This window comes from Gastrolobium bilobum, unplaced genomic scaffold (assembly GCF_033153095.1).
Source record: "Gastrolobium bilobum isolate Gb01-03AN ecotype WA unplaced genomic scaffold, APGP_CSIRO_Gbil_v1 utg4519, whole genome shotgun sequence".
NCBI classification, from domain to species: Eukaryota; Viridiplantae; Streptophyta; class Magnoliopsida; order Fabales; family Fabaceae; genus Gastrolobium; species Gastrolobium bilobum.
The window spans coordinates 329567-348426 of record NW_026898712.1 but is presented as its reverse complement, the minus strand read 5'-3'; positions in this window follow the sequence as shown (position 1 = coordinate 348426).

Genomic DNA, 18860 nt, shown 5'->3' with positions numbered 1-18860 from the left:
GATATTGGAGATTGTATTTATTTACTTTTTTTATTTAATTTTTTTAGTGGGTTCTATCATGATTTTCTATCAGCATATATGAACAGTAATCTTATGATAAGCTGATTTCCCTTTAATAATTAACAAAAATTGGATTAAATATATCAAACTGTGTGCTCCTTTTTTTCTTGTTAATTATTTTATTTAAAATGAGAATACAAAAGGAAAAGTGAAATATTATCTTAATTATTTTCCATTAAAGTTTACTTTAGTTGATTTAAGTTTGCATGTAATTTTAAAATTAAGATTTATGATGATATGAATTAATCCAAAAGTTTAAACTGTTAAGTACATATTATATTAATTGTTTTAGGGTTTGTCATTTCTCTTACTATAGGAAATAATGTTATCTCCACTAACTCAAAAATTACATCATTTTGAGAGTTGAAAAAATTAATGATGGGTGTTTTCGTAAAATTTCTACAACAAAGAAACAAACAAAATTTCTAAAATATTCTTTACTAATTCTCTCAATCCCCAAAACGACATAGTTTTGGGATTGTTAAAGATAAGTTTATCTCTTGTGATATGTGAAATATTTTTTTCATAGTTTTATGTTATATTAATTATTAATCTAATCTATTCTCTCATAAAAGAGGCAGTTAGGCTCGAAAGATAAATAATGCACAAGTTTACTTATATATGTTATGAAATTTTAAAATATTTAATTATTTATTAATAAAATGGGAGACAATGATATTGAACTCATGACCACTTGGTCACGTAAACTCTAATGCCACGTAAAGAAATTATTTCAACCCAAAAATCTATACGTTGTTAATGATGAAAAATTAATTCTAAAACTTTATGATGAAAATCATCACCCAATAAACACATATGGAAACTGTTATTTAGAAGACAGTGGGTGATATTATATCATTAAGAGGTTTGAACCCATGTAAAGAACAGAAGAGAATAATTATCAGAATTATCAAACACAGTGCAATTATAAAAATCAGAACAGACTTACTTGATGTCAGATGATGAGACAGAATAAATAACGTATGCAGAATTAAAGGATTAAATTCGAGCCCATAGAATGTGTCTACTTAAGACAATTTGTCCTCTCACTGATGCCAAAGGTTGATTGACAAGAGTCTCCCAAGATAGAACGAATTTCGTCTGAAGAGTGGTGGCACTACCAGTCAATAGCCCAAACAAACACAACAATTGCCACAGGAAGTACACCGAAAGTATGAAAGGAAAATGCAAACTGGAAGAAGGAAAAATTCTGGCAGAGTAACAGTGCAGAAAATCGGATAAAATTTTTGGGGGTCAGTGTCTACTTATAGATACTGGCCGGTCACGATGAATCGCCGCTGGCGGCGAACTGCCGTGACTGACGGCCGCGAACGGTAACTGATTCGGTGAACAGATACAACCGGTGACCGGTTCGTGAAAGGTAAAGATCTGGTTCGGTTCAAAACGCTAAAAAAACCGATGGGTAGAAACGTTTGGTTTTGGAAAAACTTGAGGGAAGCAACGAATAGTTATAAGGGCATTTTGGACAAAAAAAATATTTTTTTAACACGTACGAACCGAACCGGACGGACGGCGGCGCGCGTGTGGTGAACCTAAGTCCACCTAGATCCTCCCCCTCCACAAAATATGTAGTGACCCAAGGGCCAATTTAGGAGTGTGAGGTGGGAGCTTATAAACTCTTTCACCTCCTATTAATTGTCCAATGTTGGACTTCTTAAACCCACACACCCCTTCAACTTCCCTTTTCTCTTTTCTTTCTTAACCCACTTCTTATTTATAACCAATAGATTGTCTACACAATTTCAACATAAATTCCAACAGAAACAACGAGTTGTCCTTGACCCTTGTTTGTGCTTTTAGCCTTTCCGAATTTTGATCTACCTTAATCAAACTCTTGTTTTCTTAGCATGTAATCTCTCTTTAGATGGGAAAAAAGAAGCTATATGTTAGAGATCATAATCCTAATTTTTTTTTTGATATTAGGCAGTAAAACTCTCCCTACCAAGTTTTAGCATAGCCATGTTCCCAAAGACTGGAACTTGAGATCACTAGTTAAGTTGGAATAATCCTTTACCATTGATTCACATGCTCGGTGGTCATAACCCTAACTATTAGTTTCTTTATATATTGCCTCATTAGATACCCATTATACCTAATTGGATCAATATCAAGTATCCAATCATTTAATTAGCCTATAAATTAGGAGTACCATTAGGCTAATCATTTAATTTATCCAATAATCACGCTTCAGGTTTGATGAATAACAGATACAAGCCTAAGATGACTAAGTCAACAACTTTGGAAGTAATTTCAACTTACACAACAGATGATAGGGAGAATGTTTGCAGACCTTTACCCGTGGATATGTGGATTCCTCCTGAGGATGGTGGATCAAAATTAACATGGACGGAGAGTTTAGAGGTAATCGAGGTAGGGCTGGTTGTGGTGGTTTAATTAGAAGTCCTGATGGTAAGTGGTTGGAAGCTTTTTCTTACAAAGTGGGTTACTGCAATGCAATTACAACTGAGCTGTGGGAAATTCTGAAAGGGCTTGAACCGGCTTGAGAAGGTGGTTAGAGGGAAGTAATTTTAGAAATTGATTCAGCATATGCTATCAAGTTAGGTGATGATCCTATAAGTGACTCGTATACGAGAATTAGAGGCAGGCCTGTTTAGTAGCCCATGTCTGCAAGTGCAGACATGAATTCCATAATTATTTTTTTTAAGTATAGTAGTAAAGTATAATGTTGGTTAGATTAGACTTTGCTTGGATATATAATGAAGGATGAAATGGAAATGAATGGAATACGGTGGGATGAAATAGGATGACATATATTTTATTGGATATTTAATGATGTCATATAACAAATTAGCTTGATAAAAAAAGGTGTTGAGAATAATTTTTTATGTTAAGTTGAAGTTTTTTTTTTCTTATTTATATTTTTTATTTTTTAATGCATTTAAAATTTTATTTAAAAATTTTTTTTGGGGGCAACCCCCGTCACGAAATGTGTGGACATAAATAATTTTCTGAGTCCGCCACTGACAAGAATGGCTCTCAAAACCTTGGAACATTCGTCACATACATACATACAAAGAAGGTAATGTTTGTGCAGACTAACTAGCTAACCTTTCTCTAGAGAAGTTGGACTAGGATGATTTTATTATATTTCAGTCTCACCCTCTGAAAATAAAATGACCGTAATTTTCTTACTTTAGCCCTGTTCATAAAGCTAGACATTCTTTACTGTAATTTATTTTTTATTTAGGGTTTAGAGTTTAGGATTTAGATTATTAAGAAATAAAATTTCCTAATCGTTAGGTGAAAGCTACTCGTATTAATCATAAGTTCATAACTCCATTTAGATCAATTAAACACATGTAACAAAAACAAATCATATTGAACTTTCCTTTTCTTTTCACATGTGCATGAACAATTAATAAGCTGGGACATGCATGTTTAGAGAAAATACAAAATATGAACATACAGCTAATAATGTTAAATCAAGTGAAGAAACTCCGATAGGATTGACGCCAATCAAGTGAGATGTACAGTGTGATAGAGAAAGGTGAGCAGCATAGGATTCGCAGGACAGTGTTTGATAATGAGAGGGAGATTGGTTTCAGAAAGAACAACATATATACGAAGACAAACCAAAAGATCCAAGTGTCATTCAACGAAACAAGAAGTTGTGGGGGGCAGAACCAAATCAATGGTTTAGGAGTAGATGAATTTTCTTCTATGCTTATTATTATTTTTCCCATGTTCAAACCAATAATATTTCAAATATCAATTAAGTGATAGGTATATACCTTTATCTTCCCCTATTAATCATTTCCTTGCTTAGCATAGTCTCAAATTTTTGTTCTCAGAGGATATATATCTCATGTAGAAAAAAATAAAAAATGGTTTCTCATCATGCTGCAATTCAAACATTGTAGTACTGTTGCGGATTGCTTTGGGTTAAGTCGTTGATAAAGAGCCAACAAGCTCGATGCAAATAAATGTACGGTAATAACATGAATAGTCATTTTCACATAATGGCATCAATATTGATATTTAATTTTGTTGGCAGTCATGCACCCACGAACAGTTTAACTTTAGACTTTAGATTATTTAGGCTATTGATAAAGGGTAAAACTAATCTTATGTTGTATAAGATAATGTACCTCATATTATAAAACAAAATCAAGATAGGTCTCATTTTGATTTTTTTTCTTTTTTCTTTTTAGTGCCTGTTGGATCCTCTCTTTTTTAAATTAGAAACTACTTATAAGCATAAGCTAGGCCACACAGGTTTTGGGAAAAGCTCTTATAACGAAAAGTTCTTTTTTTTATAATGAAGAAAAAAGTTGAAAACTAAAAGCTCCTAGGAGAAGCTTTTTTTAAGCTCTTATCTATTTTTCTTGAATTGTGTGCTTTTTTTTTAAATGAAGAGTGATAAAGCTAGAGAGAGATATAATTTTCTTGAAATATGTGCTTTTAAGTAATTTTTAAGCTAAAACTTTTATGTAATTTTCAAACAGCTTTTAGCTTTTTTTTTAAGCTCTTTTTTTAACTTTAGCTTATAAGTAGCTTCTAGTTTAAAATTAAGAGTATCCAAACAAGCTCTTAGTGAGTCACACCTTGATTTTGTTTCACAACATGAAGTACACTATCTTATGCAATATAAGATTAGTTTTACCCATTGATAAAACCAATGGCACAATCACATACAATTTGAGTATGGTTTTGGTCCGGACCAAATTTCAATAAATTATATTTATTATATATAATTAGAGTTCGTTTTTTCTGCAGTAAGTCCAATACGACGTTTTTTTGGGCGAAAATTATGATGTTTTTGCAATTTTAATTTATTTCAGGGTTATAATAGTTTTTATATTTATAATTTTTTAAGATTTCAATTCCAGAATGACGTCATTTTAAAAATAAATGCAGATAACTAATCTGCATTAACTGCAGAATTTTTTTTCCCATATAATTATATATTAATTATAATTTGATATTGGTTAAAATTATAATTTGGTCCGGACAATAATTTGTAATTTAGCCCGATCTAAAACTTAAAATATTTTTTGGGAGAGATTTGGATAAGTTGTATTAAGTTATGTGTTCAATTTTTCCTTATATAAAAAATAAAATATTTTTAGTAAATTAAAAAATATTTAATAAAATTATAATTCTTTTTTATGCTGCCTGCTCAAGTGCTCTTTATTTAATATAATTTAAATATATTATGATATAAACTAACTAAAGTTAAGAAAAATAAATACACATATAAATTTTTGAACAAGGCTCAAAATTGAGCCCGACTCCGCCATTAGATAAAACTCTTTATTATTTGAGCTAAATTGTTGATCCAACATCAAAATCGAAAAATAAAATTAGAAAAGCTATGCAAATATTTTCATAATGATATATGATATATGATTTATCGTTTTCCTAAAAGTTATCAACATTGATATTTGTAAATTTGTTATTTTTATAAAGGAAAAGTATTTCTCCGATCACCGGAGATAAAGTTATCTCCAGTGAGCTCAAAACGACATAGTTTTGAGTTATAAGATTAAAAAATTATAATGATAAAGACTATAACCCTGTAATATATTATAATTACAAAAATACTTTGATTTTCGCCTCAAAACGACGTCGTTTTGAATTCACCGGAGATAACTTATCCCCGTGGAGAAATCCTTTACCCTTTTTATAATTACATTTTTAATACACATGTAAGATCAGCAATGAAAATGAGTTGCTTACCTTGAAAAAAGGGCGTGAGTTTGATCTTCAAACAAATTTTATTTAAGAAGATTATACTAACTCATCAATTATCCCAATTCCTTTTTAAGCTTAAATATGCCGAAAAATGATAACATCCTTTTAAGGATGAATCGGCCTATCCATGACATGCGTCAGCAACCATCCCAATTCCTTTTTAGCAAAAAAATTTACCAAAATTTAATTGTCTTTTAAATAAAAATAAGAATGAGAATTAGGAGATACTTATAACTCAAGTCTATTTTGATTTGATTTGAGTAAGATTCTGTTTGACATTTTTTTTTAAGTTAAAAGTTTAAGATAAAGTTAAAAAAATAAAATAAAACTAAAACTAAAAATTATTTGAAGATTATATAAACATTTTTGCTTAAAAGTTATTGAAAATCTGTTTATTTAAAAAAATTGATACAATTTAAAAAAAAAAAAATCCTTCTAGAAACTTTTGACTTTTGACTTTTTCTTCATTATAAAAAAAACTTTTTTCGTTATAAGAGTTTTTATAAAATCTTGTTTGACCCAATTTGAGCTTACTGAGGAGAAGAGAAGAAAAAATAGACATGACAAATAGGCACTAAATTCTTCTAAGTAAAAATTGCACCATTTCCGAAAGGATGGAAAGCTTCAAACCCAAAATCAAATTAATTGAAACTTCTAATACCAGTTGATAATTAAAAAATAAATAAATTTGATGCTCTAGCAAGTGACTCCCACCAAATTGTTTTAACAATGGAACAGCGCAACACTCTCTTTTCTCCTTTTAAATTTGGGTCCATCGAATGTTCTGTTATAGGATATCCTGCAACCGTTTTTAATTATGTACTAATGATAGTAGATTGTTATAATATCAAACTTATTTTTTTCTCTCTTATCCATGTTAGCAATTTTAACATTTTAATTATATATTACTCTTAGTATATAGTTATGAAACGGTTGCAAAACAAAAAAAAAAACTCATTCCTATAACAATACTTATATTTCCGTTTAAATTTTCCATACTAAAAAGCACGCCTCTATTTTAATTTTGGATCAGTGTGTATTAGAAAGTATACCCACGCGGCCACGCCAAACTTTATTAGTACCAAAACTATTTATTTTTTGTTCTTTTTGTGAAATAATACAACTATTTTATTTTTAATGATACAAACGAGAGAGGCCTGGGTCCTTTGTTCGAACTTTTATACTCCATAATGCTTCGTATGCTCTTTTCTTGTGAAAATGTTAACTTTTTATTTGCTAGTAAGAGAATAGAACCTAATACTTCTACTTTGTTTAATTTTTTCTTTTTGGCCCATCAATTAGAACCGAGGCTATTATGATAGGCAGTAGAACTCATCTCTCTCCAACTGGCTAGGGAAATTCAATACTCAATAATGAGGTAAGACTATCCTCTTTGAAGATTACTTCTTCAATTTGAAAATCCTTGAATGCTTAGTGAGGTTGATTTTCTAGTGCTTAACATTTTAAGTAAAGTTGATTTCTAGTGCTTAACATTTTAAGTAAAGTTGATTATTTGTTAATTGACAATTTGACATCACGAGAATATGTATCCAGTATACTTTATGTTTAAGGAAATATCATATGAACCGGTGATATAAAAATTTTGTATCTATCTTTTAATAAATTTTAATTGAATCTCACATATTTAATGTTAATGAAAAAAAAACAGAGGTCACACTTTCACATATGAAAATTTAACATGAAAAGATCGATTTCATATGTCATTATTAAATTATTATCATGATGAAAATTACATATCCTTTGCCATCTGTATCAGAATCAGTCTAATGTCCATTAAATGGGCACTATATTTTTTTTTGCATAGGATAAAACAATGAAATAAAAGGTCGTAAGGTACGTGTAACAATTTGCGTCCGCTAAAACGTTTGCTCTTCTTTTTTTTATAAACCCTATATATCTTTTACGGGAGATAATTCTATTCGAACAGAGAACATCCACATTATAGTGGGCTAATTCTCTTAAAGAGATTTTTTTGTATTTACAAAAACTTGAACTCAAAATTTTACTTAAACGGAATCAAATATATACTACTTGAACCAATTATCTTTGGTCGTTTGCTATATTTTATTACACTAAAATTTATACACACACATGGCAAAACGAGCAATATAATATCAGAATAGGGTTTAGTACAAGCCTCCTGGCACTGTCATTTTCGTGGCATCTGTGGGGACCAAAAAGACATACATTCTTTTGTCCCACCGAATATAACTGGCTAAGATTTTCTGGGGAAACAAACGATTTGCATAATTTTCTGATGAAGAAAGTAAAAAAGTAGAGAATCAGCAGTTGGAAGATCTCTCAGCTCACGAATCTCTAATGTTGATGGTTTGCTTTTCACACTAAAATAAAAGTTCGTGCGTGTTTGTAATCAATGTTGAGTTCTAATGAATTAGCAGTTTATAATGAGAGTAAATATCTTTTCGTCCTCAGCAAATTTTACGATGTCCGCTTTAGTTCTTAGCAAATAAAAAGGTTATTCGTGATTCCTATAAAATTTAAAGTGGACCCATTTAAATCTTTTTAAGGGACTGATATAGATCTTTTTTTGAATTTATGAAAGATCACGATTTTAACTAAATGAGCCCATTTTGAATTTATTATGGACCACGAAATGCCCGCTTTATTTGCTAGGGACTAAAACGGGCATCATAAAATTTGCTGAGAATTAAAAAGGATATTTACTCTTATAAGAAAAGGATATGTTTACAATTTTTTTTTTACAAATTACAATAAGTATGATCGATCATACACTATTGATTGAAGTATGACCGGTCATACTTAGTGTAGTTTGTAAGAGTTTCTGAATAAAAAATTTATAAATATAATCTTCCTTTTATATATATATATATATGGGTTTTATTATTCTCCTTCAACATAAAATAAGTATCTTATGTTGTAGAGATAAAATGGGTGGGTCCCACCATGACAAAAAAAAAAAGGTGAGGTGCGGAAATTGAAGTGAGAGAGTAGGAGAGAAGTAATCTTATGCAAAAGGAGAATAATATTTCCATATATATATATATATATATATATATATATATATATATATAATTTGAGCTCTATATAGATAGATGTGTTAAAAACTTAAAAAAGGAGTGCTTTGCTGCCGCAGTGCTCATGCCCGATTTGACCGAATTAATTGCTAGTAGAGAAAAAAAAACACTCATGTGACCCCACAACAATATTATTTAATAATTGAGCGAAAGATATTTATAATTTATAATTTTAAAATTATATTAATGGTTATCATGACAAATTTTTTTTCTAAACTCCAAAATAACATCAGGTTAAAATCACATAAGATAAATTTATCTCTTCTTACAATAAAAACATCAAACCAATAAATTATAGGGAAAACATTTTCTCCTTTTAAAGGAGAAAATTTTTCTCATGTTAGTGACTCAAAGCATATGTGGGTCCCACCTTTAATTTTTTTCTCTTTCTACTATTTTGTGGGACCCACTTATACAATGTGTCACTAACATGAGAAAAATTTTCTCCTTTAAAAGGAGAAAATGTTTTCCCTAAATTATATAGTCAATATATATAGGGGTTTGATTTTCTCATGTTAAATGAGAATTCAATTCTCATGTTGTAGAGATAAAAAGCATGTGGGACCCATGTGTTAGAAAAAATTATATATAGGACCCATGTCAGCACGGAAATCGAAGGGTGTGTAGAAAAATTTGAATTCTCATGTTAAATGAGAATTATAAAACACATATATATATATATATATATATATATGTGACTGTGATACAAATCAATATATGCCTATAAAAGAAGGGTTTAAAACTTCTACTGTGATAGCAAAAGCTTACTTCTCCTGCTATAGACCCATGAAAAATTGAGCTGGCTTAATTTATTTATGGGAAATATTAATCTCCTTTTACATGAGGTAACTTATCTCATTTTCTCTCACTTCGATTTTTGCACCCCACTTTTTTCTTCTTTTTCTTTTTTTTGTAATGGTGGGACCCATCCATTTTTTCTCTACCACATAAGATAACTATCTTATGTGAAAGGAGATTAATAAAACCCTTTATTTATTTTTGCTTTTTGTAATGACGGATCCCACTGAAGTGTTGTGTCTGCTTTAAGAAATAAACTTCTGCTGACAGCAGATGTTTTAAACCCATAAAATAATACAGAAAAAGAATTAAAACAACTAATCTTGAAGTATTAAAGACATCATAATTTCATTTAAATTTTTTTTAATTTTTTTGAATATTTCAATCATGCATCCGCTTTAATTTATAAATAAGGTGTTGAGGTGTAGTCAGTGCCACTGCTATCAAATTCTGACCAATTATCGACTCGGTTAAAATACTACATCAATAGATCATCAGTTTAACTAATAGGTTATTGATTCAATAATATGAATTAAATATATATAATAAATATAAAACGTGAAATATTTTAGTTAATAATTAGAGTTGGTTTAATGGTATGGGATATAAGATAATTCACCGAAATTTCACAAAATTGATTTTTTTTTTTAAAAGGATACTGGTTGAACATATCAAGTCAAATATATAATCAGTCTAATACCTAAAGTGGACCAATTAAAGATCCAATTTACGGGTCAACTGATAGAATCATCCGGGTCGATTTTTATAACCCTGTAAGTGCACTGTGCATAACTACTTTTAACATGAGGGGGCATTATGAAAACCTGAGAACATACCATTGGGTTTTAATTTTATGGGGTTTGCATTTGTCGTTTAAAATGATATAACAAATTTTTCTACACATATAATATTTTATGGGGCTTACATTTTTTGAAGAAAAAAGAAAAAAAGAAAATTATGGCATGCAAAACGAATCTCTATAACATTACTCAATCATTTTTCCTACAACATAACCCTTATGAAACCCTAGTTTTATTTATAGAATATGGAAAAAGTATGTGTAATTTTAAAGGAAAAAGTGTTTATCCTTCTAAATGACACAACTTATATCATTTCACTCTCACAAAGAAGTGGAGCCCACACCTTTATTTTTTTTTTGTCAACTCTCTCTCCTTCTTTATCTATCTCATTCTCTCTCTCTTAAAATGATACAACTTTACATCTTTTAAAATGACACACATTTTTTCCAATTTTAAAAGATGTAAAGTTGTGTCATTTTAAGTGAAAGAAATAGATAAATCATGGGGGGAGAGGACAAAAAAAAATAAAGATATGAATCTCACTTTTTTATGAGAGTAAAATGACACAAGTTGTGTCGTTTAAAAGGTGAAACACTTTTTTTAAATATAATAACTTTGGGAAAAAGAAGTATCATTTTAAATGATACAAGCTTATATCTTTTTAGGTAATTTACACAAAGTACGATCGGTCATATTTTTTATAAATCTAAAATGTAGCTTTTTTTTTCTCACTCCATTCACATCGTTAACGTGTAAAGTAAAAAAAAAGTAACTTTTTAGATTTACTCAAAGTATGACCGCTAAAAGTATACGATTTCTATCCTTTTAAATGAGACACACTAAACTCAATAACTTTAACCCCTTGCAATTTTTATTTTTCCACCAAACATCTTTTTCTAGTTTCGCCTCTTGGCGTAGTGCTTCTTTATACTTGGATTGAACTCCTTTACGTTATGGAGGTGCCAGATACATATGTAGCCTACTTCAAGAGCTGAGCTAAGGGCCCAATTCTCAACAACACAAATACATCTGTTTAGGATTTCAATTTGTCCACGAGCTTTAATTGAATGTTAATGATCTTGTTTTTGAGTTTGATGAGAATTCCAAATTAATACGATATTTTCAGTTTGTTTATACATTTAGACGAGCGTTTATTTACCATCTCTATATGTTTTTTAAATTGTTATTTGGTATTTAACTAATATTTTATATAAGAAAATTCAAATTCTGCTAAAGTATTTCCACCTCAAAAAGTAAAAAGAATAAAGTGCAACCCTTTTATTGTCTACCTTTTAAACATATTTAATCATATATTCATATTATATTAGTTGTGCTGGTAATTCTTATTCTAATTTACTCTACCCTTTATTGTAAATATCCTAAATTGAGATCTTTTTAAGTGAATAATACAATGGAATTTTAATAAATTTAGGAAATATAATAGATATAATGATGAAATTGAAGAAGACCTACACTGCAATAAATAACATTCTATCTGCATTTCTGGCTTTCTTCTTCTAAGTTCTAAGTTCTACTCTATGTTTTGGAAGAGGAGAAAAAAAATTTATCCGGGAATCTCGATTTTCAAAAATATGATTTTTACATTCAGTTTATGATAATATCTGAAAATACAAAATTTAGAAAAATTTACTTTCTCATAGATCCTGAAGAATTCGGCGAACCAAACGCATCTAAGTCCAATTTCAAGTGGGAGAGTCACCAACTGAACAAAATAATTAAACACAAAAATAAGAAAATGAAAAAAAAATAAAGAATACAAAGACTGCTTTACAAGTCCACTCTCTCCTGCCTTGCAGTTGAAACCAGTTCAGTTGCATTCCTGAGTCACTTTTCATATAAAGTTGATAATATTTGACTTTCATTTTTTTCCTGGTACATATGGGCATGGACCATCTCTTATTAGTGGCTAGTGCGCATGAATTATATTCTTAGTCCTTTGTCCTCTTTTTTTTTTTTTAATCACAAATATTTTTTACGGGAGATAATTATGTTTGAGTCGGAAACATCCATATTACAGTAAAGTTAGTTTTCCCAAAATAAAAATTTTACATTAACAAAAACTTAAATCTAAAACCTTGATCAAGCGAAATCAAACATGTATTATTTGAACCAATCCCCTTCTCTTATATATGCCCTTTCCCATCAGAACTTTCTGCTTTATTTTTAATCAATTTTGATCCCTTTTCCTAAGCTTTCTCTCTGATGACTTTTATTCTTCCATATGAAAGTTGTTTGAATCGTTTATTGTGTATCTTTTTTTTTTTTTAGAAAATTCTTTATGAATTGGAAAATTCCCTTGTTGGATGGTTAGAAGGATTTAATGTTAGATACTGATTATTATTCCAAAGGAAATCCAAAGTCAGAGGAGTGTGTGGAAGAGTTCTAAGTTTCCCTTTTGTTACGACGTAAAATTCTTGCTCTTCCAGCTTTATTAATACTCTATTATGCTTTTCCAAAGCCATAATCATAACACATTACCCCAATCCTATGTTGTTGCTTCCACATTATCAGTGGCAATCGTTGAAGCAATGAACCACCACTAAAGCAGTGCTTCTTTTTCTAATTTTCTTTTAATGAACTTAGAAAGCTAACTATCCTAATTATGCCCTTATAAAGTGAAACAATTCCAGTACAAGATATTATATAATATTTTCAAATCACATTTTTTTCATTATCCCTTTAATTATTACATAATATTATAAAATATTTAAACATGCATTTCCTTTTTTTATTATTATTGATTTACTCTGCACAATATATTAATTTGACTTTTCTTGGGGACAATTTAATCAATTTGACCAACAAATGTTTTCTTTTCTATTTTCAATTCAGCAGTGTAGAGAGAATAGTTTTCTACTGAAAGAATGAGCAACTAAATTGCAAAAGAAGATACGTCAGTGAATGATACGCAATTTTGATAGAATCAAATGACATAAATAATTTACTATAAGGTAGTAGTGTTCGGTAGAAGATTTATTTTGGGATTGATGGGAAAGTGTAAGAGGATATTGAAAAATATTACGTTTGTTTCAGGTTTTTGAAAAAAATACTAGGCAAATAAGATAGACGGGGAAATGACTTTTGTGTTGATTTTTGAATGAAATTCAATGTTACAGAATACCACTTGAGATGTGGTATTTTGATATAACTAGAGAAGTGAAAAAACAGGTGCGAAGTTTCTCCCGAACATAGATTTTGCAAATTTAAATAAATTTCCCTGGTAATATTTCGGTCAACCAAACAACTTTTTTTACATTTTTCTACCAAACTCATTTTCCAACCATTTCCTTAGTAATTACATTTTTCTAATATTCAAAAAATTTCTCCTCAATCAAACGCCTCCTAAATGCTTTGTAAAAGAAAGGGAAGTTGTATAATGATTCTACCTGCTAGTTTCCTTATTTCTGCAATAGCATTATTGTATTGAATAAAAAATTTATTTATGTGATTAACTATAAATTATTATTTTGAATTGACAGAATTAGAATTTGATAAAAAAATTGATACACTAATTTTATTTATAAATAAATAAAAAATTTTAGACATATAAAAATTTATAAGTATCTAAATTTTATCACCCATGATTTTTTTCGTGAAGTTTTAAAGTCAGTTAGTTAATATGAAATATCTGTAATATAATTGACACAACATATGTAAACTAGTTTATGGAAATGGTTTTTGAATTGGATGAAATTCTAAAATAAATAAAGTTTAACTTGAGAGAGAGATAATACTAATTCATTAAATTCTATAAAAGGATAATATTTATTAAGATATTTAACAGAGAGAGAAACAACCAATCAATTCAAAAAAATTAAGGGATTCGATGATTTAAGCATGCTGATAGAGTTCAATTTCTGGTTACGTGTATATAAAAGATTTTATTGACAGAGACAAAATTTGTTTTGATGATATCTATGCTTCGAAAGGGATTAATCTTCGACTATAGGCAGAGGAATATTCTCAAAAAAAACTCAAAAAATTAAGAGATTCAAAAGTGAGTGAAATTCATTTTTTTTTCCTCTTTTTTCCTTGTATAGGCTCCATACACTCTTATATATATGGATGAAAATAAAGTTATCTCTTATAGGAGAAGTATTAAACCCAAAATAAGATTAATATATTTTTTTATAAAATTTTTATCTTCTATATATATGAGGGTAGCACTTTTGAACCCAAATTGAACCGAATGAGAGAATTCAGACGGTGAGATTTTAATAAGGCACAGTTTAATTTTTATTTTATTTTATTTTTTAAAGAAAAGGTGTGTGCGTGTGTATTAGCAAAGAAAAAGTTAGACTTTGACGTTTCGGTCGCACTAAGGATTTTCTATATTTTTTGAACGTGATGTGCTATAGTTTTACCTCTTCGTGGCAATACGTTCACCATAAAGTAGTGGGGTAGGCCATAGATGCCACTGCCTTTGGTGATGGGGTTCCAAATTGAAGCGACTCTTAATGCTTCAATTCAACAATCCTAACAGACCAGAAAGCAAATTAATCAATTAAGTGTTTGTTCTGTTCATTAGCCTTATTAACATGAATATTACCTCATTTTTTCTTACAATATAAATCTTAAATAAAAAGACTCAAATATAATCCCCTCGAAGATATAAAATAAAATAAAATAAAATATTTGATTTAAGACTCAAATCTAATCATCATATAAATCAAAAATCTTATCAATGGAACAAAATCGAAGCTTAAAAATATTAATGTTACGAAAAGTGAAGATTGGTCTATTCTAAGGCCAACAACCATCCTAAATGAAATCAAATAGCATACGCTAAATGAACCGCTATTGATCGTAATTGTAAGGTCGTGTTAAAGTGACCACGAATATATTCAACATCACTCTCACTACCCCAATTGAATAATCTCACTCACTCCTTGAGCTTCATTGCACAACATGCTTGTCGCATAAAGGGTGAATGAGATATGACCACACTCTTTCTCTTTCAAATTTTTCATTTGCTGTTCTCCAAAACTTGCCCTGATACGTTTCAACCATATCTTGAAATCAGATCATTACTTTCCTATAACTAACAGTAATTCATAATGAAGAAAGTTTTTTTTTTTTTTTTTAATGCTAAGGCCTAAGGCATTCATCTCATTTCTCGTTTTAAATTTTCTTGGCAAAAGTGGATCCCTTAGTGGTGATATGACCCTGAAATAAGCACCAAAAAGAAACTCAACAATATGAAGCGTAGGAAGATATGACACCAATACTAATAGTTTGATAAGGGCACCAGACAGGGCACCCCCACTTGACCAGAACAATTAGCCAACAAATCCACTACCCTATATTATTAGGGCTTGCAGCTGGGGGCCGCCAATACTCAGCTACATAATTGTGAAGAACCTACTTTATTGATTATTATTAGTAGTATCTTCCATCGTTCTTTTGCCTATATATGTAGGATCGAAATTTTTATAGTGCTTCTTGTTTGTCCCCACTGTCACACTTTATAATATAATCACTAAAGTCAAGCAACATCAATAATTTTCCGTAGAATAAAAATAGAGAGAGAATGTAGTTGTATTGTATCCGTTCACTTTGTGACGATTCCTATTCTTTGGTATGCTGGGATCATGTCCAAGCAGAGGAATGCGATCCTTGAACTGTGGAAAAAGTTTTTCTTTATCATGAAAAGAAGAAAATTGCGTATACGGAAAACGGAGAATGTCTAAAATATAAATTAAAACAATTCTTAGCTTTTTCCTTGATATGGCTTAGATATTTTGGCCAATTTATGAGTCTTTTCATGAATGATCAAGAGTTTGATCATTCTCACAAGTTTAAAATAAGACTTATTGATCTTGTACCGTTGTAAAATAATCTTGATCATATATATATATATATATATATATATATATATATATATTGGGTTCGTTTTTTCTGCAATTACTGCAGATAAGTGATGTGCAGTAAGCCCAATACAACGTCATTTTTGGGCGGAAATCATGATGTATTTGTAATTTTAATTTATTTCAGAGTTATAATAGTCTTTATATTTATAATTTTTTAAGATTTCAATATCAAAACGACGTCATTTTGGGAATAAATACAGATAACTTATCTGCATTAACTGCTGAAACATTTTTCCCATATATATTTCTTCCATCATTTTTGATAAGGTTATGTACAATTATCCTTTATAACTATGTACTACTTGTAATACATAGTTATAACATTAAAGTTAACTTTTTTTCTCTCTACATCAACAGAAAGGTTCTGAAAAGTGACTAAGAAGAGAGAAAAAAAAAACAACTTTAATGTTGTAGCTATGTACTACCGATAATATATAATTATAAATGGTAGCTGTAAATAATCTTATCCAAAGTGGTTGTAGAAATGTTTACTCCTATACACACACATATATTTCTCTGGCTTCTATACGTCCAATAATAAATATTACACCGTTGATTAATTATAATTTTTCGCATTTAATGCTTTCACCCACCTTTTTATGATTATGATTTTCCAAATTTATTTGATGAACGTCAAGCGGCTAGAGAAAAGTATATATATATATATACATATATATATATATATATATATATATATCAGGTAAGATCTTTTGACATCGGTGTCGAATTTGAAGTTTGACATCTCATCTGAGAGCTGTTAGATCAAAAAAGATCAACGACTCTGATTTATAAGCATGTGATACCATTGATCTTTTTTATCTAACAGTTCTCAGATAAGGTAACAAACTTTAAATTTGATACAAGTATCAAAGGATCATATATATATATATATATATATATATATATATATATATATATATATATATGTATATATGAATTAGATTAGACAAGACTTTAGTCTGAATAGATTAAACTCATACAAAATATTTTGAATCTGACTTGACCTATTAGTCTAATATAGACTAAATTATAAACTTGATTTGGCCTATATTTAAAAATCAAAAGGCCTGACCTAGACCTATTAACTTATTTAAGTTTATTAAACTTTTAATACCTATCAAGAATAAAAAAATATATAAAATATTTTTTTATTAATTAACATGATTTAAATAATTGTTTTATTTATTTTAATTAAAATATATAATATGAAGGTCTGTAGATTTATTTATTTTCTAAACAAGTTTTTTTAATAATCAAACATATTTTATTAAATATATTAGTACAGGTTCAACCTAGCGTAAGCCGAATTAAGTATTGTTTTTTTGTGTTAAGTATAAAGTTGTAATACTCTTAATAAAAAAACACAGTTCTCAATTTAATCCCTTATAAAAAAAAATAATCTCGAGGTCCTTAATAAATTTAAAATAGATCAATTTAGTTAAAATCGTAATACCTCATAAATTCAAAAAAAGGCTCACATTAATTCCTCAAAAGACTAAAATGAGTCCACTTTAAATTTTTTAGAAAACTCGAGACTATTGTTTTTTTATAAGAGACTAAAATAAAAATTATATTTTTTGTTAAGTACCTAAAAGATATTTACTTAATAATTAATAAGGTAGTTTGAAAGAAAAAGGTGAAACAGTAAAGTGAGCTGTGGAATGGTGTCGTTATGTGGCCTACATGATTGTACTGTCTCCAATGTCTTACCATAAATAGGAATTATTTGTTTGTTGAGAAATACCTTGCTGGGGAACATTGTTCCCTCCTTCCAATTACTTTTGAAGTGACAAATTTTGCTCTTTAACCCCCTTCTTGTTTTTTTCTTTCCCAAAGATTTTTAAGTCGAAAAGCATGGGTTAAAATACAAGACAGGTCCTGACCTCAATAATTGACTTTGTAATGAATAAGGTACATGCATATGATATCTCAGTATACATAAAGTTATCTGTTCGAATTCCAGTTATAATTTTTTTTTAAGACTAAATAAATAAATTAATCGATATAGATATAAATTAGTCTAGACACTATATAGTAAAAATAGTTTTTATAATTATTGTGCATTTAAATTTTTATTGCTATATATTTTTTAGTTGACCCCTTTTCTTCATATCATTGGGAAACTAATCCCTTAATTAATTGTAGAAAATATAAGATGATATATATATATATATATATATATATATATATATATATGAGGTAAGATATTCTTATTATCAAATATTTTTAGTAACCTATCACTTTTTAGCCGTTGAATCCCCTTTTTCAGCAAACAATCTTTGAAAAGTTTATGAAGAGAAAAAAAAAATAGCTTTTAATATATTACCGGTAATACATAGTTATATTAAATTGGTAGTAATAATATTTGGTAGTAAGAATATCCTACTTCATACATAGTTAACCCAAAACGACATGTTTTGAGAGTGAATGTAGATAACTTATTTAGAAACATTAAATTCTATATAATATGGGTTCAATGTTTCTCATATATTACGAGA